The sequence below is a fragment of the Pleurodeles waltl genome, chromosome 11 (genome assembly GCF_031143425.1).
Source record: "Pleurodeles waltl isolate 20211129_DDA chromosome 11, aPleWal1.hap1.20221129, whole genome shotgun sequence".
NCBI classification, from domain to species: domain Eukaryota; kingdom Metazoa; phylum Chordata; class Amphibia; order Caudata; family Salamandridae; genus Pleurodeles; species Pleurodeles waltl.
This window is the reverse complement of record NC_090450.1, coordinates 819,972,951-819,996,922: the sequence shown is the minus strand read 5'-3', so window position 1 is coordinate 819,996,922 and position 23,972 is coordinate 819,972,951. Positions and strand designations below refer to the sequence as shown.

Here is a 23,972-nt window from a genome sequence, read left to right as displayed (position 1 = left end):
TCTTGCTAGGTTCTTGCAATAACTCTAATCATGACTTGTATTGTGTCCTGAGGAAACTTGCAGTACTTTACTCCTACTTTCCTGGGCTCTGGGGTGGGGTATTTGACCTACCTTTGGTGTTTTCCCCCAGCACCCCTCTACACACTACACTTACCTAGGGGGGAATTCGTGGTTCGCATTCCACTTTCTTGCTATATAGTTTGTGTTGCCCCTAGGCCCATTGCATTCTATTGTATTTTCTACAGTTTGCACTATTCAATGACTATTCACTTACCTGATTTTTGTCTCTTGTGTATATATTGTGTATAATACTTACCTCCGGAAGGAGTATTGCCTCTAAGATATTTTTGCCTTTGTGACACTAAAATAAAGTAACACTGAGTATTGTCTTTTATTGTGTATAAGTACTGTGTAACTATAGTGGTATTGCAGGAGCTTTGCATGTCTCCTAGTTCAGCCTAAGCTGCTCTGCTACAGCTACCTCTAGAGATCCTAAGCTGCTAGAACACTGACTACATTTCACTAATAATGGATAACTGGACCTGGTATAAGGTGTAAGTACCTAGGGTACCCACTACAAACCAGGCCAGCCTCCTACATTGGTGGTGCAGCGGCTGGAAAAGTACTTGCAATTACTTTACCACTTTGTTACTAGTGCTTTTCACAAGAAAAGTTGACTCTAATACTTATAGATACACATAATTGTACCTAGAAGTCATTCTTAACTTTCTAAAAAGTTTTTTAAAACTTTCTAAAAGTTTCAAAAGTTTCTGAAAAGTTTTTCTTTTCTCTAAATAGTTAGGCCTAATAGTTTACTAACTTAACTCTTTTTCCTATCCTCTTTTTGTCACTATGGTGGTCATTCTGACCTCGGCGGTAAAAGGCGCCTACCGCCGGTCAGAAATCCTCCATAATCCCGCCGCGGTCGCGGAAACCCGCCACGGTCATTCTGACCCGCAGAAGGCAAACCTCCGAAAATCCGACAGCCACAACAGACCGCCAGACCAGCGGTCGGCGGAAAAGTGGAGGTGACAAAACCTCCACCGTCACGCCAACAGAAATACGCCCATGCCATTACGACCCACGAATCCACGCGGCGGTCTTTCAAACGCGGTATTCCATTGGCGGGACACACCGCCGCGGTCAGAATACACACAAACGAACAAAACTCAGCCACATTGGCCGATTTGAATACCACACACCTGATACACATACACACACCACTCCCACACACACAATGCAATATAAAACACACACCCACATCACCCACAAACCCCTACGACAGAAAATTCTGAAAGAAGGCCAGAGCGAGACACCACCATCCACAAACTATCAGCCACAGCCACTCAACACCATCACCCACACACTATCCACACACAAAACAACACACACCACCACACTCAACACACTTAACTACACATACTCCACCCCACACATCATACACACCACCCCATGGCACCCCAAAGACACCCCCGCTTCACAGACGAAGAACTCAGGGTCATGGTGGAGGAAATCGTTCGGGTAGAGCCCCAGCTGTTCGGCACACAGGTCCAATACACCAGCATTGCCCGGAGGACGGAGCTATGGCAGAGGATTGTCGACAGGGTCAACGCTGTGGGACAGCACCCCAGAAATCGGGAAGACATCAGGAAGTGATGGAACGACCTACGGGGGAAGGTGCGTTCCATGGTATCCAGGCACAACATCGCCGTGCAGAAGACTGGCGGAGGACCCCCACCTCAACCCCCACAATTTACAACATGGGAGGAGGAAGTCTTGAACATCCTGCATCCTGACGGCCTCGCAGGAGTCGGCGGAGGAATGGATACTGGTAAGTTGAAGCTTCACTACTGCTTCCCCCCCCCCTGCATGCCAAATCATACCCCAACCCTCACCCCCATCCTCGAACCCCACCCTCACCCCCACCACCATCCTCACCCCCACCCTCACCCCCACCACCATCCTCACCCCCACCACCATCCTCACCCCCACCCCCAGCACACCTATTCCCTGCCAATGTCTCACCATCACAACCCACACATCCCAAAACCTAGGCCTGCATGCGTCCACTAAGCATGGACACCCATCACCAAAGCATGCCCAATGCATATACACATCCCCCCCACAAGCCACCCTCACCAAAGCCCCCACACACGAATGCCAGCACTTGGGGACACGGGAACCCACAGATACACCCATATGCCACACATTGAAACTATAACCATACCTCTATACCCCTGCAGGACCCGACCGTCAACACACCGCCGCGGAGGGCCCAGAATTCTCCACACCCCCCACCCAAGAGGCCGTCAGCGATGACAGCAGCTCTGTCGACCTGGACACCGATGACCAGCCCGGACCATCGGGGACCTCTGGACAGTCGGTTCCCCTCACACAGGCCCAGGCCACTACAGACCCAAACCCCTCTGGGAACACCAGCACAGCTCCCACCCAGCGGGCCCATGCCTCTGTCTCCAGGGCGCGTCAATCTGCGGTGTGTCTACCACTACAGGGCACCCAGGATAACCCACCACCCCAACAACAACAGGGACCTGGGGGCAGTGGTAGTGGGCACACCGGCCAGGGGGCAGAGGCCCAGGGAAACAGGGCAACTCGGAGGGCAGCTGTGCGACAGGGGGGGGACGGGCCCAGGGAACCCACTCTCCACGAGGCCCTCACCACCATCATGGGAGCATACAACCGCTCCCAGGAGACGATGGCGACGGTACTGGCCCGGTTCCAGGAGATCCAGGTACTGCAGGAGGAACACTATCGGGGGTACAGGGAGGACATCAGAGCCCTCACCTCCACCCTGGTTACCATGGTAGGGCTGCTGCAGGACCTCGTCAACACCAGGACGGACACTCAACAACACCCAAGGGCCCCTGCCACTAGCCTGGACCAAGAACAGCCAACCACCTCCGCCGGCGCTAGTGGACAGGAGGCCCCCGCACAGCAGCAGCCCACCAGACCCCCACCTCCTGCAGGAGAAGAACCACCCCGCAAGAGGGCCCTGAGATCTCGCAAGAAGACAGAGTAGGATGTCAAGACCCCCGCCAGCAAAGGATACCACCTGATGTCATCCCACTGTCCCACATTGTCACCCTGTCCATCCTTGAACTGCCCATGCTCCATCTCTCCACAGGCCTCTGGACAATGCACCTGTGTGACTGTTACTCTGGACTCTGCCATGGACATTCCTTCACCATAGCCCCCACCCACTTGAAACCACCCATCCCATTTTGAGCACTTAAATAAACACCTATTTTGCACAAAACTATCTGGAGTCTGGCTGTGATTTCAAAATATTGTAATTGACATGACAGTGCAAATATGTCCTTGTACATAGTGAAGTCAACAAACAGCTGCCACAAAGCTGTAGTCCATGGGGAAACGAAGCACAGGACTCGTAGTGGGGACCCCAGATCTGAAATAGGGAGGGAAAAGCCACAACTCAGTCATCATACACTGGGGCAAATAGACAGGCAGCAGAGATGCAGGAGAGTAGTTCACATTTACTAAATTATCTTTGAATTGTTACCTGTGTCCTATTGGAAGTACTGTTCAATGATTCTGTCCCTGTTGTCTGTTTCAGCCCCGTCGTCTTCCTCCTCGTCACTCTCCTCAGGTTCCACCGCTGCCACAACACCACCGTCTCGACCATCCTCCTGCAGGAAAGGCACCTGGCGGCGCAAAGCCAGGTTGTGAAGCATGCAGCAGGCCACGATGATGTGACACACCTTCTTAGGTGAGTACATTAGGGATCCACCTGTCATATGCAGGCACCGAAACCTGGCCTTTAGGAGGCCAAAGGTGCGTTCGATCATCCTCCTAGTACGCCCATGGGCCTCATTGTACCGTTCCTCTGCCCTGGTCCGGGGATTCCTTACTGGGGTCAGTAGCCACGACAGGTTGGGGTACCCAGAGTCCCCCAATAGCCATACACGGTGTCTCTCTAGCTGTTCCATCACGTAAGGGATGCTGCTATTCCTCAGGATGTAGGCGTCATGCACTGACCCTGGGAATTTGGCATTTACATGCGAGATGTACTGGTCAGCCAAACACACCACCTGGATGTTCATTGAATGGTAACTTTTTCTGTTCCTGTACACCTGCTCCCTGTCTCTTGGGGGAACCAAAGCCACATGGGTCCCATCAATGGCACCAATGACGTTGGGAATATGTCCGAGGGTGTAGAAATCACCCTTCACTGTAGCCAATTCGCCCGCCTCAGGGAAAATGATGTAGCTCCTCACGTATTTCATCAGGGCAGACAACACTCTGGATAACACCTTCGAAAACATGGGCTGAGACATCCCAGAAGCAATTCCCACTGTTGTCTGAAATGACCCACTTGCCAAGAAATGGAGTACTGACAGGACCTGCACCAGAGGGGGAATCCCTGTGGGTTGGCGGATGGGGGACATCAGGTCGGGCTCCAGCTGGGCACACAGTTCATGTATAGTGGCACGGTTAAGACGGTAGGTCAGGATAATGTGGCGTTCTTCCATTGTCGACAGGTCCACCAGCGGTCGGTACACGGGAGGATTCATCCGTCTCCTCGCCAAACCCAGCGGACGGTGCCTAGGAAGGACAACATGGAGCACACAGTCAAGCAACCCACAGGTACGTACTCACAGCTAGCACAGTAAACGATTCTCTATGCAGTGAATGGCGTGTCTGAGTGGCTATGCAAGGCCTGGGCCTGTGTGACGCAGTTGAAATTGAGCCATGTGGACCCTCGAAATGGCGGCTGCCTGACCTGTGAAGTGTGACAATGGGATGTGAGGTCAATGCGCTGGCGTGGCACACCGCGGCGGGCGAAGACCGCGGCGCGAAGCCGCATTGGTTAACATTGAAGCCTATGGGTTTCAGGAGCCAATGGCGAAGGGCGCCAGCGGTGGCGGTACGCACCGCCGCGGTACGCACCGGCGCGGACGTGACCGCCATTTTCTATCTACTTATCCACTTGCGACTTGAACTTTCACAGGAGAGGACCTATACTGCAAGTGTTGCTGTGACCTCGGTCTGGAAGGGACAATGGCTGCTGCGCCTGGGGAAAGGGCCCCTGCCTTCACTGGAGAGGAGTTGGAGAAACTTGTGGATGGGGTCCTCCCCCAGTATGCGCTACTCTACGGTCCTCCAGACCAACAAGTGAGTTTAATTCAATCTGGATTTGGGGCCACTGGCTGGCTTGGGGTCCTGGCGGGGGGCCTGGCGGGGATGGGGGGGCATGTTGGGGCTGGCGGGGGGCATGGCGGGGATGGGGGGCATGTTGGGCCTGGTGGGGGGCATGGCGGGGGGCCTGGCGGGGATGGGGGGGCATGTTGGGGCTGGCGGGGGGCATGGCGGGGATGGGGGGCATGTTGGGCCTGGTGGGGGGCCTGGTGGGGGGCCTGGCGGGGATGGGGGGGCTGGCGGGGGGCATGGCGGGGATGGGGGGCATGTTGGGCCTGGTGGGGGGCCTGGCGGGGGGCCTGGCGGGGATGGGGGGCATGTTGGGCCTGGTGGGGGGCATGGCGGGGGGCCTGGCGGGGATGGGGGGGCATGTTGGGGCTGGCGGGGGGCCTGGCGGGGATGGGGGGCATGTTGGGCCTGGTGGGGGGCATGGCGGGGGGCCTGGCGGGGATGGGGGGGCATGTTGGGGCTGGCGGGGGGCCTGGCGGGGATGGGGGGCATGTTGGGCCTGGTGGGGGGCATGGCGGGGGGGCCTGGCGGGGATGGGGGGCGTTGGGCCACTGGCAACGAAAATGCAGACAAACTTGAACGTGGTATTTCTCCCTCCCTGTACGTGTCACATAGGTCCGCGCCCATGAGAAGATCGTGATTTGGCGTGCCATCGCCAAGGAAGTCCGGACCCTGGGGGTCCACCATCGACGGGGCACCCACTGCCGCAAGAGGTGGGAGGACATCCGCCGCGGGACCAAGAAGACCGCCGAGTCTCTGCTGGGGATGGCCTCCCAACGTAGGCGGGGTGCCTGCCGTCAACTGACCCCCCTGATGTTCCGGATCCTGGCGGTGGCCTACCCTGATTTGGATGGGCGCGTGAGGGCAGCACAGCAGACACAAGGGGGTGAGTACAAGCATTATCTACTCTGTTGTCGCGCAGTGGAGGTGTCTGGGTGGGGGAGGAGGGCTGTGGGTCCCCCTAGGCCAGGGCGATATCTGTAGGCTGGGCACCCCCGTAAGCCCCTGTGTCCCCAGCCACCACCCTCAGTAGTTTGTCAGTACAGCCATCCCTGGGCCGTGTCATCCATGGGTGCAGTTGTCAACTCTAGGCGTGTAGGGCATGTTCCACGGAATGCGTAGCGGACCCCAAGTGCGCAACTTAGTGCAGGGGGCATCTGTGTCTGTCATGTCCGCTAACTGTACCGGAGATCCATGTACTCAATATCCCTTTATTTCTCTCTCCCCCCCCCCTTTTTGTTTGTCTTTCTGTGCATCAGCATCATCAGGCGGAGGAGAAGTGGCATCGGGGCAGGAGGGAGCTGCATCTCACATGGCCCAGGAGGGCCATGCCACAGAGTCAGACTGGACCAGTGAGACGGAGGGCGAGGGGAGCTCCACAACGGGGACGACTGGACCCTGCAGCGACACGGACACGTCCTCGGAAGGGAGCTCCCTTGCGGGGGTGGCACCATCCGTGCCCCCCGCCATTACAGGTACAGCCGCCACCCAGCGCACCATCTCTGCCCTCCCAGCAGCCCCTCAGCGTTCGCCCCGTGCCCGCTCTGCCAGGAAGCCGGGCATCTCCTTCGCCCCAGGCACCTCAGGCCCTGCCTCTGTTACCCCCGCTGCCCTCAGTGAGGAGGTCATTGACCTCCTCCGAACGCTCATTGTTGGGCAGACTACCCTTTTGAATGCCATCCAGTGGGTGGAGAGGGAGGTTCATCGCAGCAATGCGTACCTGGAGGGCATTCATTGGGGTCAGGCTGCCCATCAGCGATCGTTCCAGGCTCTGGCCTCAGCACTGACGGCAGCCATTGTCCCTGTCTCCTGCCTCCCTCTACTAACTCCCTCCTCCCAGTCTCCTGTTCCTCTGCCTGTCCCACCCACACCATCAGACCAGCCTGCACACACCTCAACACCCAAGAGAAGCTCATCCAAACATAAGCACCACAGATCACGCAGACATTCACACACGCAACATTCCGATGCAGACATGCCAACAGTCACTACCACCTCTGTGACCCCCACCTCCTCGTCTCCCTCCTCCCTCCCTGTGACGTCTACACTCACACCTCCATTCACCTCACCATCAGCCAGTGTTTCCATCACCAGCACACCCTCCACTCCAGTCCGCACACGTGCAGTCACCACCCCCACTGCCATTTACACGTCCCGTGTCCTCTCCCACTGTGTCTGTCACCCCCTCTTCCACACCACACAAACGCAGCCACCCACCCACCCAACAGCCATCCACCTCACGACAGCCTATCCCTCCTGCACCTGCACCCAAAGACAGCAAACGTGACTCACCTACAACCACATCCTCTCCCTCCACTCCCATTCCCACTGTACCTACCACTCTCCATTGTCCCAAGAAACTCTTCCTCGCCACTGCTAACTTCTTTCCTGACCCTGAGCCCCCCCCTCCTTCTCGTCGGGGTAAGAAGAGCACCTCAGCCACCACCAGCCCTGCAGCCCCCTTGACAAGGGTGCAGGGGTATTGGAGCCCACCAGCCCGCATGTCTGGATCTTCGCCCAGCAGCAAGGGGACAGCCAGCCCACCCCCTGGGAAGAGGAGCAGAAGGCGGAAGGGGCGCCGCAGGAGCCCGGCTTCTACATCCCCCCCGGACACCACCCAGACACAGTCACCAGCCACAGCTCCAAAGGGAGGAAAGGGTCACAGACTCCTGACTAAGGAGGGCAAGGGCAGCAAGTCGGAGAGGTCAGGCTGCAGGCCTGCTGCCCAGGAGGAGCCCACCACCCCCATAGCCGCTGCCCAGGGAGGACCCAGCCCAGCTGGCCAGGAGGGCCCCACCACCCACAGCCCAGGTGGGCATTGAAGGAGCACCATCCCCGCTGCCCAGGAGGGCACCACCAGGCAATGAGCAGTTGGCCATAGACCGGCCGCCGTCTCAAGAACCGCTGAACTGGGCCCCGCCATCTCAAGCACCGCTGAACTGGGCCCCGCCGTCTCAAGCACCGCTGAACTGGGCCCCGCCGTCTCAAGCACCGCTCCGCTGGGCCCCGCCGTCTCAAGCACCGCTGAACTGGGCCCCGCCGTCTCAAGCACCGCTGAACTGGGCCCCGCCGTCTCAAGCACCGCTCCGCTGGGCCCCGCCGTCTCAAGAACCGCTGAACTGGGCCCCGCCGTCTCAAGCACCGCTGAACTGGGCCCCGCCGTCTCAAGAACCGCTGAACTGGGCCCCGCCGTCTCAAGCACCGCTGAACTGGGCCCCGCCGTCTCAAGCACCGCTCCGCTGGGCCCTGCCGTCTCAAGCACCGCTGAACTGGGCCCCGCCGTCTCAAGCACCGCTCCGCTGGGCCCCGCCGTCTCAAGAACCGCTGAACTGGGCCCGCCGTCTCAAGCACCGCTGAACTGGGCCCCGCCGTCTCAAGCACCGCTCCGCTGGGCTCGCCGTCTCAAGCACCGCTGAACTGGGCCCCGCCGTCTCAAGCACCGCTCCGCTGGGCCCCGCCGTCTCAAGCACCGCTGAACTGGGCCCCGCCGTCTCAAGCACCGCTCCGCTGGGCCCCGCCGTCTCAAGAACCGCTGAACTGGGCCCCGCCGTCTCAAGCACCGCTGAACTGGGCCCGCCGTCTCAAGCACCGCTCCGCTGGGCCCCGCCGTCTCAAGCACCGCTGAACTGGGCCCCGCCGTCTCAAGCACCGCTCCGCTGGGCCCCGCCGTCTCAAGCACCGCTCCGCTGGGCCCCGCCGTCTCAAGAACCGCTGAACTGGGCCCCGCCGTCTCAAGCACCGCTGAACTGGGCCCCGCCGTCTCAAGCACCGCTCCGCTGGGCCCTGCCGTCTCAAGCACCGCTGAACTGGGCCCCGCCGTCTCAAGCACCGCTGAACTGGGCCCCGCCATCTCAAGCACCGCTCCGCTGGGCCCCGCCGTCTCAAGCACCGCTCCGCTGGGCCCCGCCGTCTCAAGCACCGCTCCGCTGGGCCCCGCCGTCTCAAGCACCGCTCCGCTGGGCCCCGCCGTCTCAAGAACCGCTGAACTGGGCCCCGCCGTCTCAAGCACCGCTGAACTGGGCCCCGCCGTCTCAAGAACCGCTGAACTGGGCCCCGCCGTCTCAAGCACCGCTGAACTGGGCCCGCCGTCTCAAGCACCGCTCCGCTGGGCCCCGCCGTCTCAAGAACCGCTGAACTGGGCCCCGCCGTCTCAAGCACCGCTGAACTGGGCCCGCCGTCTCAAGCACCGCTCCGCTGGGCCCCGCCGTCTCAAGCACCGCTGAACTGGGCCCCGCCGTCTCAAGCACCGCTCCGCTGGGCCCCGCCGTCTCAAGCACTGCTGAACTGGGCCCCGCCGTCTCAAGCACCGCTCCGCTGGGCCCCGCCGTCTCAAGAACCGCTGAACTGGGCCCCGCCGTCTCAAGCACCGCTGAACTGGGCCCCGCCGTCTCAAGCACCGCTCCGCTGGGCCCCGCCGTCTCAAGCACCGCTGAACTGGGCCCCGCCGTCTCAAGCACCGCTGAACTGGGCCCCGCCGTCTCAAGCACCGCTCCGCTGGGCCCCGCCGTCTCAAGCACCGCTGAACTGGGCCCCGCCGTCTCAAGCACCGCTCCGCTGGGCCCCGCCGTCTCAAGCACCGCTCCGCTGGGCCCCGCCGTCTCAAGCACCGCTGAACTGGGCCCCGCCGTCTCAAGCACCGCTCCGCTGGGCCCCGCCGTCTCAAGAACCGCTGAACTGGGCCCCGCCGTCTCAAGCACCGCTGAACTGGGCCCCGCCGTCTCAAGCACCGCTCCGCTGGGCCCCGCCGTCTCAAGCACCGCTGAACTGGGCCCCGCCGTCTCAAGCACCGCTCCGCTGGGCCCCGCCGTCTCAAGCACCGCTGAACTGGGCCCCGCCGTCTCAAGCACCGCTCCGCTGGGCCCCGCCGTCTCAAGAACCGCTGAACTGGGCCCCGCCGTCTCAAGCACCGCTGAACTGGGCCCCGCCGTCTCAAGCACCGCTCCGCTGGGCCCCGCCGTCTCAAGCACCGCTGAACTGGGCCCCGCCGTCTCAAGCACCGCTCCGCTGGGCCCCGCCGTCTCAAGCACCGCTGAACTGGGCCCTTCAAGGCAAGACCCGCTGAACTGGGCCCTTCAAGGCAAGAAGCGCAGAACTGGGCCCTTCAAGGCAAGAAGCGCTGGCCCTTTGGCAGACGTGGCAGGGCAGGATCTGTCTCGGGCAGGGCTGCAGGATGTCCTCTGGCCAACATGCCTCCTCCAGTGGCAGTGGGGTCTGTTATGGACTGTATGGACTGTGGCTTTGCACTCCCCAGGATGGCCCAGTGGGCAGGCCACCCACTGTATGGACTGTATGGACTGTGGCTTTGCACTCCCCAGGATGGCCCAGTGGGCAGGCCACCCACTGTATGGACTGTATGGACTGTGGCTTTGCACTCCCCAGGATGGCCCAGTGGGCAGGCCACACACTGTATGGACTGTATGGACTGTGGCTTTGCACTCCCCAGGATGGCCCAGTGGGCAGGCCACACACTGTATGGACTGTATGGACTGTGGCTTTGCTCTCCCCAGGATGGCCCAGTGGGCAGGCCACCCACTGTATGGACTGTTTGGACTGTGGCTTTGCACTCCCCAGGATGGCCCAGTGGGCAGGCCACCCACTGTATGGACTGTATGGACTGTGGCTTTGCACTCCCCAGGATGGCCCAGTGGGCAGGCCACCCACTGTATGGACTGTGGCTTTGCACTCCCCAGGATGGCCCAGTGGGCAGGCCACCCACTGTATGGACTGTATGGACTGTGGCTTTGCACTCCCCAGGATGGCCCAGTGGGCAGGCCACACACTGTATGGACTGTGGCTTTGCTCTCCCCAGGATGGCCCAGTGGGCAGGCCACCCACTGTATGGACTGTTTGGACTGTGGCTTTGCTCTCCCCAGGATGGGCCAGTGGTCATGGAGTCCCCTCGTGGATCTGGCGTCGTGTACTCAAGTGGCTGAGGTGCCCCCCCTTCCCTTCCCCCTGAGGTGCCTGTCCTATTTTCTTTCTGATGCCCCTGCAGTGTTCTCTCCGTGGAGTTCTTGTCGTGGGACTGGGCCTTGCCCCGTTGCACAGGACCCCTGTGGTCCACGGACAGTGGTTGGACTACATTTAGTAGCTGTATATATTTTGTACATAGTTTATTTATTTATTGGGATTACTGGTGTCCATATTTCAATATATCTGCCCGTTTATGATCTCTTCTTTTGGTCTTTGCATCATTTCGGAGGGGGGGGTTTGTGGGTTGTGACAGTGATCTGTGGGAATGCATTGATGTGTGTGTTGTAGTGGGTATGGGTGGGTGGGTGTGTGCCGGTAATCTTTTCCCTCCCCTGTGTCGTAGGTGCAGTACTCACCGATGTCTTCCGCGCCGCCGGGCGTGCTCCTGGTACAGGAGCAGGTATAGGAGTGCGGGGATGACCTGCAACTCGGGTTCCATACTGCCGGAATCTCGCGTGGAGTGCGTAGAGGTGAGCGTTTTCCCGTTCGTAGTCTGTTTCCGCCGTGTTTTTATCGGCGGTGCTCCCGCCCCGGAAAAGGTGGCGGATTGGTGGGTCGTAATAGGGTGGGCGGTACATTGTCTGCCGCCTGGCTGTTGGCGGGGACCGCCGCGCTGTTTGTCTGTCCCGCCGTGGCGGTCGGAGTGTTAATGCGGCGGGCTGTGTTGGCGGTTCCCGCCAGGGTCAGAATAGCATATTTTGGACCGCCGGCCTGTTGGCGGCTTGGCCGCCGCATTATCACCGACCGCCAGGGTCAGAATGAGGGCCTATGTCTTGTGTAGAGGCTACCCCCAGAGTTGTAAAGACAACTTATGAAAGTTTGAATTTTAAAAGTTTGAGGGGTCTCTGCACTGAAAGAAGTTTAGTGATTAGGAAGAACCCCAATAAGGATTTCTTCTTAAACTTCCTCCTGCAGGATGACCAGGGACTTACCACTGGTCAGGTACAGCCAGAGGGGGAGGTAGAGGAAGATTCCAATCAGACAGACTCAGGAGGGCATTCTGAGGATCCTGGGGAGGGTCCTTTTACAAACCTTTACATCAACAAATGCCCTAGTGTAGCTGGTAGTGGGAAAGGGTCACACACAAGTAGGGCACCCTTCACACCTAGAGGCCAGGTAACTAAGGTGACTCAAGTTAGGGAAAGATCTGGCTCTGCCAATTCCCATGTCACTTCTGTCTCAGAGGTGTCACACTCATCCATCCCTGAGGATCAGTCCCTAGATAGGGAATTCAGGAAGCTGAGGTTGGAGGAAGCCAGGCTGAGGCTACAGTAGCAACAGTTGGCCTGAGACAGGGAATCCCTGGCTGTGGAAAGGGAAAGGCAGGGGTTGGGGTTAGTTCCCCATGATGGCAGCAGCAATAATTTCAGGAACTCCAGTGTTAGGGAACATACATTTGATTCCAGAAATCTGCACAAGGTTGTTCCCCCTTAAAAGTATGGGGATGACATTTATAAGGGGTTTACTGCACTTGAGAGGGCCTGTAAAGTTCAGAGGGTCTCTCAAGCACAGTGGGCTGCTATCCTGTGGTCGTCTTTTAGTGGCAAGGGGAGAGAGAGACTCCTTATTGTCAGGGAGGATCACTCCGACAACTACCACATTCTCAAAAGTGCACTCTTGGATGGTCTAGGCTTAACCAGTGAACAATATAGAATCACGTTCAGAGACCAGAAAGAAGTCTTCACAGGATTGGATAGACTTTGTAGACTGTTCAGTGAAGGCCCTAGAAGGTTGGTTAAATGGCAGTAGGGTGACTGACTATGAAAGCCTGTATAACTTAATTCTGAGAGAGCATATATTGAACAATTGTGTGTCTGATTTGTTGCACCAGTATCTTGTGGACTCAGATCTGACCTCTCCAAAAGAATTAGGAAAGAAGGCAGACAAATTGGTCAGAACAAGGGTGGACAGAAAAGCTCATACAGGGGGTGACAAGGACAGCAAGATGAAGGATGGTAAGTCTCATTACAAGGGTGGGGACAGAGATAAAAAATCTTCAGAGTCTTCATCAGGCCCACAAAAATCCTCTGGGGGAGGTGGGTCCAAATCCTGTTCAAATCAGCAGAAAACGCCTTTGTGTTATTTATGTAAGCAAAAAGACCATTGGGCAAGTGACCCCACTTGTGCCAGAAGAAACACCAAGCCTCCCACCACCACAACCCCCACTGCTTCCACTAGTGCCCCTAGTAATGGCAGTGGTGGTGGGAAAAACACTACTAATAGCCAATCAAAGGGTGTAGCTGGGTTCACTTTTGGTAATGTAGTAGGGGCTGGTCTAGTTAGGGAGACCACTGAGGCTGTTTTAGTCTCTGATGGTGGCATTGACCTTGCCACCTTAGTTGCTTGTCCCCTTAATATGGATAAGTATAAGCAACTACCCCTAATAAATGGTGTGTTCAGGTTGAGGCCTACAGGGTAACAGGTGCCAGTGTCATTACGGTGATGGAGAAACTGGTTGCCCCTGAGCAACACCTACTTGGTCATCAGTACCAAGTGACAGACGCCCATAACAACACTGTTACCCACTCCATGGCTGTTGTGAATCTCAACTGGGGGTGGGGGGGGGTGGGGGAGGTGTTAATGGTCCAAAGAAGGTTGTGGTATCCACTGACTTACCTGTAGAGTGTCTCTTAGGCAATGATTTGGAGACTTCAGCTTGGGCTGAAGTGGAGTTGGAGGCCCATGCAGCAATGCTGGGCATTCCAGGACATATCTTTGCTCTTACCAGGGCTCAGGCCAAGAAGCATAGAGGACAGGGAAACTTGGATCCTGGAACAATGGACCAAGTGCTCCCAAAAACTAGGGGTAGGAAGGGCAAAGCCTTGTCTACTATCCCTCCCTATCCAGATGATCCCCCTTTTGATAAGGAGGAGTCAACTCCCTGTGCAGAACCTACACCAGAGGAGCTTGAAGCTGACACAGCTGAGCTCTTGGGTGCATGGGGGCCTGCCAGAGAGGAACTGAGTGTGGCACAGCAGACCTGTCCCACACTAGAGGGTCTCAGACAGCAAGCTGTCAAACAGCAAAATCTGGATATCAGTGATGCCCACAGAGTTTACTGGGAGAATAATCTCCTCTATACTGAGGCAAGGGACCCTAAACCTGGTGCCACCAGGAGACTGGTCATCCCTTTACGGTATAGGGAATTCCTCCTAACTGTGACACATGATATTCCTTTGGTTGGACATTTGGGGCAAAGTAAAACATGGGGCAGACTTGTTCCTCATTTTCACTGGCCTCATCTGTCAAGGACACTAAGGAGTTTTGTAGCTCCTGTGTGACCTGCCAAGCCAGTGGCAAGACTGGTGTCACCCCAAAGGCCCCCTTAATCCCACTGCCAGTGGTTGGGGTACCCTTTGAGATGGTAGGGGTTGAAACTGTTGCCCCCTTGACCCTCCAACTTCTTCTGGCAATAGGTTCATCCTTGTAGTAGTGGACCATGCCACAAGATATCCAGAAGCTATCACCTTAAGGACCACTACAGCACCTGCAGTGGTAAAGGCCCTTCTTGGAATATTTTCCATGGCGGGTTTCCCAATAAGTTGTATCAGACAGAGGTAGTAACTTCATGTCTGCATACCTCAAATCTATGTGGAAGGAGTGTAGTGTAACATACAAATTCACCACCCCCTATCATCCACAGACAAATGGATTGGTTGAGAGGTTTAATAAAACTCTCAAAGGCATGGTCATGGGACTCTCTGAAAAACTCAGAAGGCGATGGGATCTCCTCTTGCCTTGCCTCCTTTATACCTACAGGGAGATACCCCAGAAAGGAGTGGGCTACAGCCCCTTTGAACTCCTCTTTGGTCACCCTGTTAGGGGTCCCCTTGCTCTTGTGAAAAAGGGATGGGAGCAACCATTGAAGCCCCCTAAACAAGACATAGTGGACTATGTACTTGGCCTAAGATCCTGAATGGCTGAGTACATGAAAAAGGCCACTAAAAACCTTCAGGCCAACCAAGAACTTCAAAATCAATGGCATGACTAGAAGGCTGTCCTGACTGAGTACCACCAAGGACAGAAGGTGTTGGTATTGGAGCCTGTGGCCCCAAGAGCACTCCAGGACAAATGGAGTGGACCCCATCTCATTGTGGAGAAGAAAGGTGAGGTCACCTACCTGGTAGACCTGGGCACTGCCAGAAGTCACCTTAGGGTACTTCATGTGAACCGCCTTTACCTTACTATGATAGGACAGACTTAACCCTACTCATGGGCACAGATGAGGGGCAGGAGGAAGAAAGTGACCCTCTCCCTGACCTCTTCTCCAACACCGAAGTTGATAGCTTAGTGGAAGGAGTGGTGCTTGCAGACTGCCACACAGCAGAACAAAGGGAGGACTGCAAAAAAACCTACTAGGCCAATTTTAGGACCTCTTTTCCATCAAACCTGGTACAACTACCTGGTGTGAACATACAATTGATACTGCAGACTGTTTACCTGAGACTGTATTAAATCTGAGGTGCAGAAAATGTTAGACCTAGGAGTTACTGAGCTCTCTGGTGCCCCTGGGCCATCCTAGTGGTGCTTGTCCCCAAACCTCATTGCAAAGAAGGAAAACGAGAAATGTGGTTTTGTGTGGACTAAAGAGGACTTAATACTGTAACAAAAACTGATCCTCACCCTATACCAAGGGCAGATGAGCTCAGAGATACATTAGCTTCTGCAGAGTATCTAAGCACCTTTGATCTGACTCCAGGGTATTGGCAGATCAAGTTATCAGAGGATGCTAAAGCAAAAACTGCATTTTCTACCATAGGAGGGCATTATCAGTTCACAGTTATGGCCTTTGGTTTGAAAAATGCACCTGCCGCTTTCCAGAGGATGGTGAATACAGTCCTCCAAGGGTCGGAAGCTTTTAGTGCAGCATACTTAGATAACATTGCTGTATTTAGCTCCACCTGGGATCACCACCTGGTACACCTATGGAACATTTTGGAGGCCCTGCAAAAGGCAGGCCTCACTATCAAGGCTTCAATGTGCCAGATAGGGCAGGGGAAAGTGGTTTATCTGGGCAACCTGGTAGGTGGAGAACAGATTGAACCACTACAGGGGAAGAGTCAAACAATTATGGACTGGGCTCCCCCTACTACTCAGACCCAGGTAAGAGCCTTCTTAGGTCTCAATGGGTATTACAGGAGGTTCATTAAGAACTATGGCTCCATTGTTGCCCCCTCGTAATGATCTCACTTCCAAAAAGATGCCTAAAAAGGTATTGTGGACAGCAAGCTGTCAGAATACTTTTGAGGAGCTTAAGCAGGTTATGTGTACTGCACCTGTCCTAAAAAGACCAAATTACTCCAAAAACTTCATTGTCCAGACAGATGCTTCTGAATTGGGGGTTGGGGCAGTGTTATCACAACTTACCTTGGAGGGCCAGGATCAACCTGTTGCTTTTATCAGTAGGAGGTTGACCCCTACAGAAAAGTGTTGGTCTGCCATAGAGATGGAGGCCTTTGCTGTGGTCTGGGCATTGAAGAAGTTGAGACCATACTTATTTGGGGCACACTTCATTGTTCAAATGGACCACTAACCTCTCTTATGGCTAAAACAGATGAAAGGTGAAACCCCTTAATATGCTGAGGTGGTCCATTTCCCTACAGGGGATGGACTTTACAGTGGACCATAGACCTGGGAGTACCCACTCCAAGGCAGATGGACTCTCCAGATATTTCCACTTAGACAATGAAGACTCATCTGGGCAAGGTTAGCCTTATTGTCCCTACACAAAAATAACTTTTGTGTAGGAAAGTACCATCTTTTTTGGCATTTTACCCCCAATTTCTGCCTGTTTGTCAGTATGTTTTGCCTGTCTCACTAGGATCCTGCTGGTCAGGACCCCAGTGCCCATAGTTTGTGGCCTAATGTGTGTGTTGTCAGTAGTGCTTAACTGTGTCACTAAAGTTCTTCTAACCAGAACTTCAGTGCTTATTCTCTCTCTGCTTCCAAATTAGTCACTATAGTTTAGTGACTTCATATTCCAATTCGAATTGGCCCACTGGACCCCCTTATAGGTCCCTAGTATATGGTACCTAGGTACCAAAGGCATTGGGGTTCGAGGAGATCCTTATGGGCTGCAGCATTTCTTTTGCCACCCATAAGGAGCTCAGACAAACCCTTCTTCAGGACTGCCACTCCAGCCTGCGTGAAAAAGTGCACACACTATTTCACAGCCATTTTCACTGCACATAAGTAACTTATAAGTCACCTGTATGTCTAACCTTCATTTACTGAAGGCTAGGTGCAAAGTTACTAAGTGTGAGGGCACCCTTGCACTAGCAAAGGTGCCCCCATGCTGTCCAGGGCCAATTCCCCGTACTTTGTGAGTGCGGAGATACCATTACACACGTGCACTACATATAGGTCAATACCTATATGTAGCTTCAAAATGGTAACTCTGAATATGGCCATGTAAGGTGTCTAAGATCATGGAATTGTCCCCTATTCCAATTCTGGTACTAGGAGGCCAATCCCATGCATCCTGGGGGCTCCACCATGGACCCTCAGTACTGCCAAACCAGCTCTATGAGGCTTACACTGCAGCTACAACTGCTGCCACCTCACAGACAGGGTTCTGCGCTCCTGCGGTCTGAGCAGCTCAGTCCCAGGAAGGCAGAACAAAGCATTTCCTTTGCAAGGAGGGTGTTACACCCTCTCCCTTTGGAAATAGGTGTTACAGGCTTGGGAGGGGTAGCCTCCCAGAGCCTCTGGAAATGATTTGAAGGGCACAGATGGTGCCTTCCTTGCATAAGCCAGTCTACACCGGATCAGGACCCCCTAGTCCCTGCTCTGGCACGCAACTTGACAAAAGAAAGGGGAGTGACCACTCCCCTGTCCATCACCACCCCAGGGGTGGTGCCCAGAACTCCTCCAGTGTGTAACCAGCATTAGCCATCTTGTTTTTCAAGGTGTGGGGACACTCTGGAGATCTCTAAGTGGCCAGTGCTAGCAGATGACGTCAGAGATCCCTCCTGATAGGTGCACACACGGGTAGGTAACCAATCCCCCTTTAGGGCTATTTAGGGTCTCTCTTGAGGGTTCAGCTTCAGATTCAGCTTACAAGACTCCTCCAGGAATCCTCTGCATTCTCTGCTTCAGCTTCTGACTGTCGGATCAACTGCTCCGGGAACCGTTGTAACTGCAACAAAGTATCCAGGACGACTCCTGTGACCTGCAACTTCAGCTCCAGCCAGCATTTGCAACAGTTCCCAAGGTGTGCCCGACTCTGAGGACTCCCTGTCTTCACCCTGCACCAGAAGAACCAAAGGAATCTCCCATGGAGTGACAGAGTCACGTCCCTGCTCCTGCAGGCACCTTCCAAGACGACAACTGGTTCTCTGCGACTCCTCTCCTGACAACAAGCGTGCTCCTTGAACACAGGTGGTGGACCCATCTGACCCAGACTGTCCTAAGGTCCAGCTGTCAGAATTTGGAGGAGGTAAAAGCTTGCCTTCCCGGTTTGCGACAGTACCCCATGGGCTTCTGTGCACTTCTTCCAAGAATCCTTTGTGCACAGTGTAGCCCAGGTCCCCAGCACTCCATCTTGTGACACACAACTTGCTGAGTTGTTCTCCGGTGGCATGGGACGTTCTTTTGTTGTGCTGCTCCAACCACAATTTGCACCTTCTTTGTCCTTGTGTTTTGGGACTCCTGTGGGTGCTGCCTGGTCATCTGTGAGCTCTCTCCGGTGTTGGCAGCCCCCTCTTCCTCCTCAGTCTGAGTTGAGGCCTCCAGGTCCCTCCTGGGTCCAGGCAGCGCCATTTTGACACAAACCGCGACCTTGCTTGAACCAGGGCTTGTTGGACGAATCCACCGTCGCAAACAGCCTGCATCCAACTTTTTGACGTGGGACATCTCCTGCGCCATGCAGGAACCTGCAACCATCTTCTTTGGTGCTCTTCTGCAGAATTCTTCTAACTGGGAAATCCTCTTTTGCACAATCTTCTAGGTTGGCAGGGGCTCCTGTCCTTCCTGGAATATTCTGCGACTTCTGAACTTGATCTCCCCTCTTCACAGGTCTCCAGATCCAGGAATCCACCATTTGTTGCTTGCAGTCTTGTCTGGTTCGTGCAATAAATCTAATCATGACTTGTGGTGTGTTTGAGGAAACTTGCAGTACTTTACTCCTACTTTCCTAGGCTCTGGGCTGGGGTATTGTACCTACCTTTGGTGTTTTCTTACACTCCCAGTGCCCCTCTCCACACTACACTTGCCTAGGGGGGAATTTGTGGTTTGCACTCCACTTTTTTAGTATATGGTTTGTGTTGCCCATAGGCCCATTGTATTCTATTGTATTTTCTACTGTTTGCACTATTCTATGACTATTTACTTACCTGATGTTGGTCTATAGTGTATATATTGTGTATAATACTTACCTCCAGAAGGAGTATTGCCTCTAAGATATTTTTGGCCTTGTGTCACTAAAATAAAGTACCTTTATTTTTGGTAACACTGAGTATTGTCTTTTATTGTGTATAAGTACTGTGTAACTATAGTGATATTGCAGGAGCTTTGCGTGTCTCCCAGTTCAGCCTAAGCTGCTCTGCTACAGCTACCTCTACACAGCCGAAGCTGCTAGAACACTGACTACATTTCACTAATAAGGGATAACTGGACCTGGTATAAGGTGCAAGTAGCTAGGGTACCCACTACAAACCAGACCAGCCTCCTACAAGAGGGCATTACCTCTACCAACCTGACGGACTACCATCTGCAAGATTTATGGACAGTACAGCAGCCATCTCTGCACATTGACAGGAACTGCTTTCACAGCAGTTCATTTAAAAAAAAGAAAGTTCCTGGCAAGAAAGGGCATCTTTTTCTACTCTCAAAACTTAACTGGCACTACAAGGGTGCCTCGCTAGGCTTCTACTGGACATCTAGTTGACGTGTCGATAGCCACGTGGATGTCTATCAGGCCACTACTGCGTACATAGGAAACCCTGAAATCAGCACAATAGGAAGACATCAGGCTCAAATATATTTACTCTCAAGAATCGTGTCTGCTGCAGGGTGCCCAGCAGAGAGCTTGGCTCTTTAGAGAAACATTCTTTGTGATGATCTCAGGACTGGAGAAGCACGGATCTGTTATTCATTGCCATTCTGCCATTACTGTTGATTTTCATGAATAATTTATCCTATTTGAGTTACTTGTACACTTTGATCCTCTGCAGACTCAAATGAGGATTAGAGGATGATCATTTAATTGTGTGAGGGGGAAAGGTGATTGAAAAGGTGAGACGCCTCAACTGCTCATACACACATCCACCCAAAGCCATGCATTCATTCACCCACAGTCATCAACCTATCCAACATCCATAAATTAATGTAGTGCCATACAGTGAAATTCTTGTGTTTATTAATTCATCCACCCACCCACAAACATGTCAGTTCATCCATTCCCTCCAAACACATCCATCCATGCACTTACATGCTTATACACAAAATTCCTTATTCACCCAGCCATTCACCTATTCATTCACAAAATCTATGCATTCAACTAAACCTGCACATACATTCACCTACCGATCTGAATTCATGTTTTATCCATCCAGCTGTGTGGCCCAACGCCTATGCACGTATCCACTTATCAGGTTAGTCTCCATCGACTTGAAGGCTCATCTCTCCATTCACTCACTCATGCTGCATCGCTTCTTCATCTATCCATTAAAATCCTTGTAATCACCCGTCTGTGAATTACATTCCAGCAATACTTCTCCATCCATCCATTGAACTACATATATGTATTCATCTAGCCATCCACACATTTCAACCATCCACATACTGCCCGGCACCTATGCATTCATTCAATCGTCTATCCATCCTCTCTGTGTATACATATAAGTAACCCACACTATCTACCATGCACAATGAACGGAGATCATCGGGGGTGTACAGCGCTATACCAGCATTACAATACAATACACCATGACACATTCATCCACCCTCACTGATCCATCAATCCACCTGTGTGTACACGTGACTGTCTATCGTGTATGTGTCTCTGTGCCTGCAGTCTACAAAAGCCAATTGTATTGCCTTTAGCAATGCTTGTTTTTTGTTGGCACTATGTTTTGGTAGCCTGTGCCCTTATCTGTATATACCTATCTAAATGATGGTGATCTGTAAAGTGTACATTCATATGTAATGAACACAAAGGCGATATATCTAGCGATAGCATGTGTTCCTGGCTGGGAGACAACCTTTTACCATAGTGTTTCAATGGGCATATATTCTCATTTTGTGTAAGCAGTGACACGTGCCGTACACAGCGCCGTTCATGCGTTTTGCAACCTCTGCTCTCTCACACTCGGAAATGGTCACCAATCACAGATCCCAGACAGTCTGTTCAACAGCATTACCCTGCTTACTGTAGTGTCCTGCTGGACACGTTCTAGTGTTTCTGCCAGCCACTCAGCTGAGTGCTGGTCTTACATGCACACCCCACACCAACCCAACACAGGCGTCACCAGTCAGGTGACCCTGCCATTTATTAAAAGGGGGCCGGCGCAGATGCTCGTGGCCAGTTCCAACCACCATGCTACTGAGTCTCTGTCTACTATTTTAGTAGCATGAGGGCCTAGGGCCCCCAACACTACATTGGTGATGAGGGCCGGATCTCCAACCCCACGTGGCTGCAAACACGAACTTTGACGGTGCGCATGGGGGGAAAGAATGCCTCTGCATAAGGCACCCCAATGTCTCCTGCCGGCACAACCGGTGCAGGAAGAGCAGTCGGTGGGAGAAGAAGGCCGTCGCGTCCCCAACCCCGCCAGTGCGTTAGAAGGGGTTGGTGCTAGAGACCAGAGCATCCCGCAGCACTGCCAAAATGGCTGCGGTCGCTGAAAATAAAGAAAGCGCTACAAGGCGCGCAGTGCTGCCTTTCCCCCACCCCCATGGAAGAAATGCCCAGAGCCGCCTTCCCTTCCCACCTCCCGTGTTAGCTGGAACGGCCCGCAGCGTTAGCAAAAGTGGCTGAGGCCGCATCGAGGGAGTCGTAACGGTGCTTTCATGCACCAGGAAAACAAGAGAAAACGCCCGGCAGTGTTGAGTAAAGCTGCCGCGACGCGGGAGATGTGATGGTGCTGTCGCGCACCGTGCACTATGAGAAAGTAAAGTGCACCAAACAATGGCCAGGGCCAGCTGCCCCCGCCCCAAGAAGCGCCTCAAAGGCAAGGAATAAAATGCCAAGGGCCGCCCCACCACAGAAATGCCAGCAACATGGCCCACAGTGTCAAGGAAGGCTGCCGCGGCCAAAAGAAAGCAAGAAGGTACATTGGTGCAGACACGTACAGAAACAAGTGAAATATTAGGTTCAGACATGTACCAAAGTAAAGTATAACGCCCAGGGCCGCCCCCCCTCACAAGTACATTGAGGACGGACCCACAGTGTGACATAAGGCTGCTGGGCCCGTGGATACTACGGTGCTGCCATGCACCATCAAAAGGGGAAAAAAAAAAAAAAGTGCCCAGAGCTCTCCCGACCGGCAGGATGCCTCTTCCCACGAGGCTGTTTTTTTTTTCTCTAAAGAAAACAAAAAATGAAGAAAAGAAGAGCAAAAGGTGTTGAAGAAAGAAAATAACACTTAACTGCAGCTCCTGCTGCCCCCTTCAGAGCCCCCTCCAGCCTGGTGAACACCTCCCTCCAATATGGTTCCTCTCCGGTGTCTGCCTTCACCTAAGGAGGCAGGAGAGAAAGAAAGACTGTCTTTCCAGCTGGAAAGAAGTGCACTTGTGGCATCTAGTGGCTAAAGTAGTTACTTCACCCTTGTTTCTGTTTTTAACATGGAAACAACCTGTGTTGAAGAAAAGTCTACAGCAACACCCCAGAGAGTGACTGTTCCTGACCAACAGCGCGCCCGCGGACGGAAACAGTGCAGAAGATGGAAGCGACGCGTACAACGCTGCACAGGAAAGGAGACGACTGCAGCTATCCCAGCCAAGCTGCAATAGTGAGAATGGATGTAAGTGCCACGTGAGGCATGAGGAGAGCGCGCCTGGCCTGCGCAGCTCCTGGCGGCCGTCCGCCGCCACCGCTGGCAGAACACCGCATGCCCCAGCAGTGATGGACATCACAGCAGGACAAGAAAGGGACATGCCAGGCGTTAACAAAGGACGCCCAGAAGTGAAAAAAAGAGACTATGGGGGTTATTCTAACTTTGGAGGAGGTGTTAATCCGTCCCAAAAGTGACGGAAAAGTGACGGATTTACCACCAGCCGTATTACGAGTCCATTATATCCTATGGAACTCGTAATACGGCTGGTGGTATATCCGTCACTTTACCGTCACTTTTGGGACGGATTAACACTCCTCCAAAGTTAGAATAACCCCCTATGTCACATGCGCAGAGAGCTGCGCCAGAGAACGTGATGACACTGGCAGAAGCCCGCGAAGATGGAGACAGCACCCGAGAGCATGACGTAACGCACGGGACAAGAGCCCGTGCCAGTCGGCCATACAGCAACAGAAGATAGCCACCACTGGTCCATCAGTGAGCAGGTCATCCGAACTGACCAACCCTGCCAAAGCAGATGGAGGCAGGAGTGAGCGCCGTAACAGCGCAGCCTCGAGGCACAAGAGTGGCACCCTCGAGTGAAGAGATGGAGGAAGAGAACAGTGACCCTCCTGCCAAGGAGCGGTCCACCTAAAGGATCCAGGAACGGACCAGACTGGGAGAGGTCTGCCAGAAGAGTGGATCAAGTCCTACATGCAGGACTCAGCCTGCGAGAAGCTGCGACCGAGCAAGATGCACCAGCGGAGGTGCATTGATAGGTCCATGTTACATAGCATGCGACCTGTGGCACGATGCCAC

The 23,972-nt window shown here is 54.4% G+C and overlaps 1 protein-coding gene and 1 long non-coding RNA gene across 4 annotated transcripts in view; one reads left to right on the top strand and one right to left on the bottom strand.

Moving 5' to 3' along the window:
* LOC138266171 (uncharacterized) overlaps window positions 1–22,832 on the bottom strand; it is a 163,384-nt gene extending 140,552 nt beyond the window's left edge. For both annotated transcript variants that reach the window (XR_011199479.1, XR_011199478.1), the window contains exon 1: window positions 22,751–22,832. This is a non-coding gene — a long non-coding RNA (uncharacterized lncRNA). The remainder of the gene's footprint in view (window positions 1–22,750) is intronic.
* The window catches only part of GAL3ST1 (galactose-3-O-sulfotransferase 1), a 293,301-nt gene that overhangs the window by 254,653 nt on the left and 14,676 nt on the right, over window positions 1–23,972 (top strand). The window lies entirely within an intron of this gene.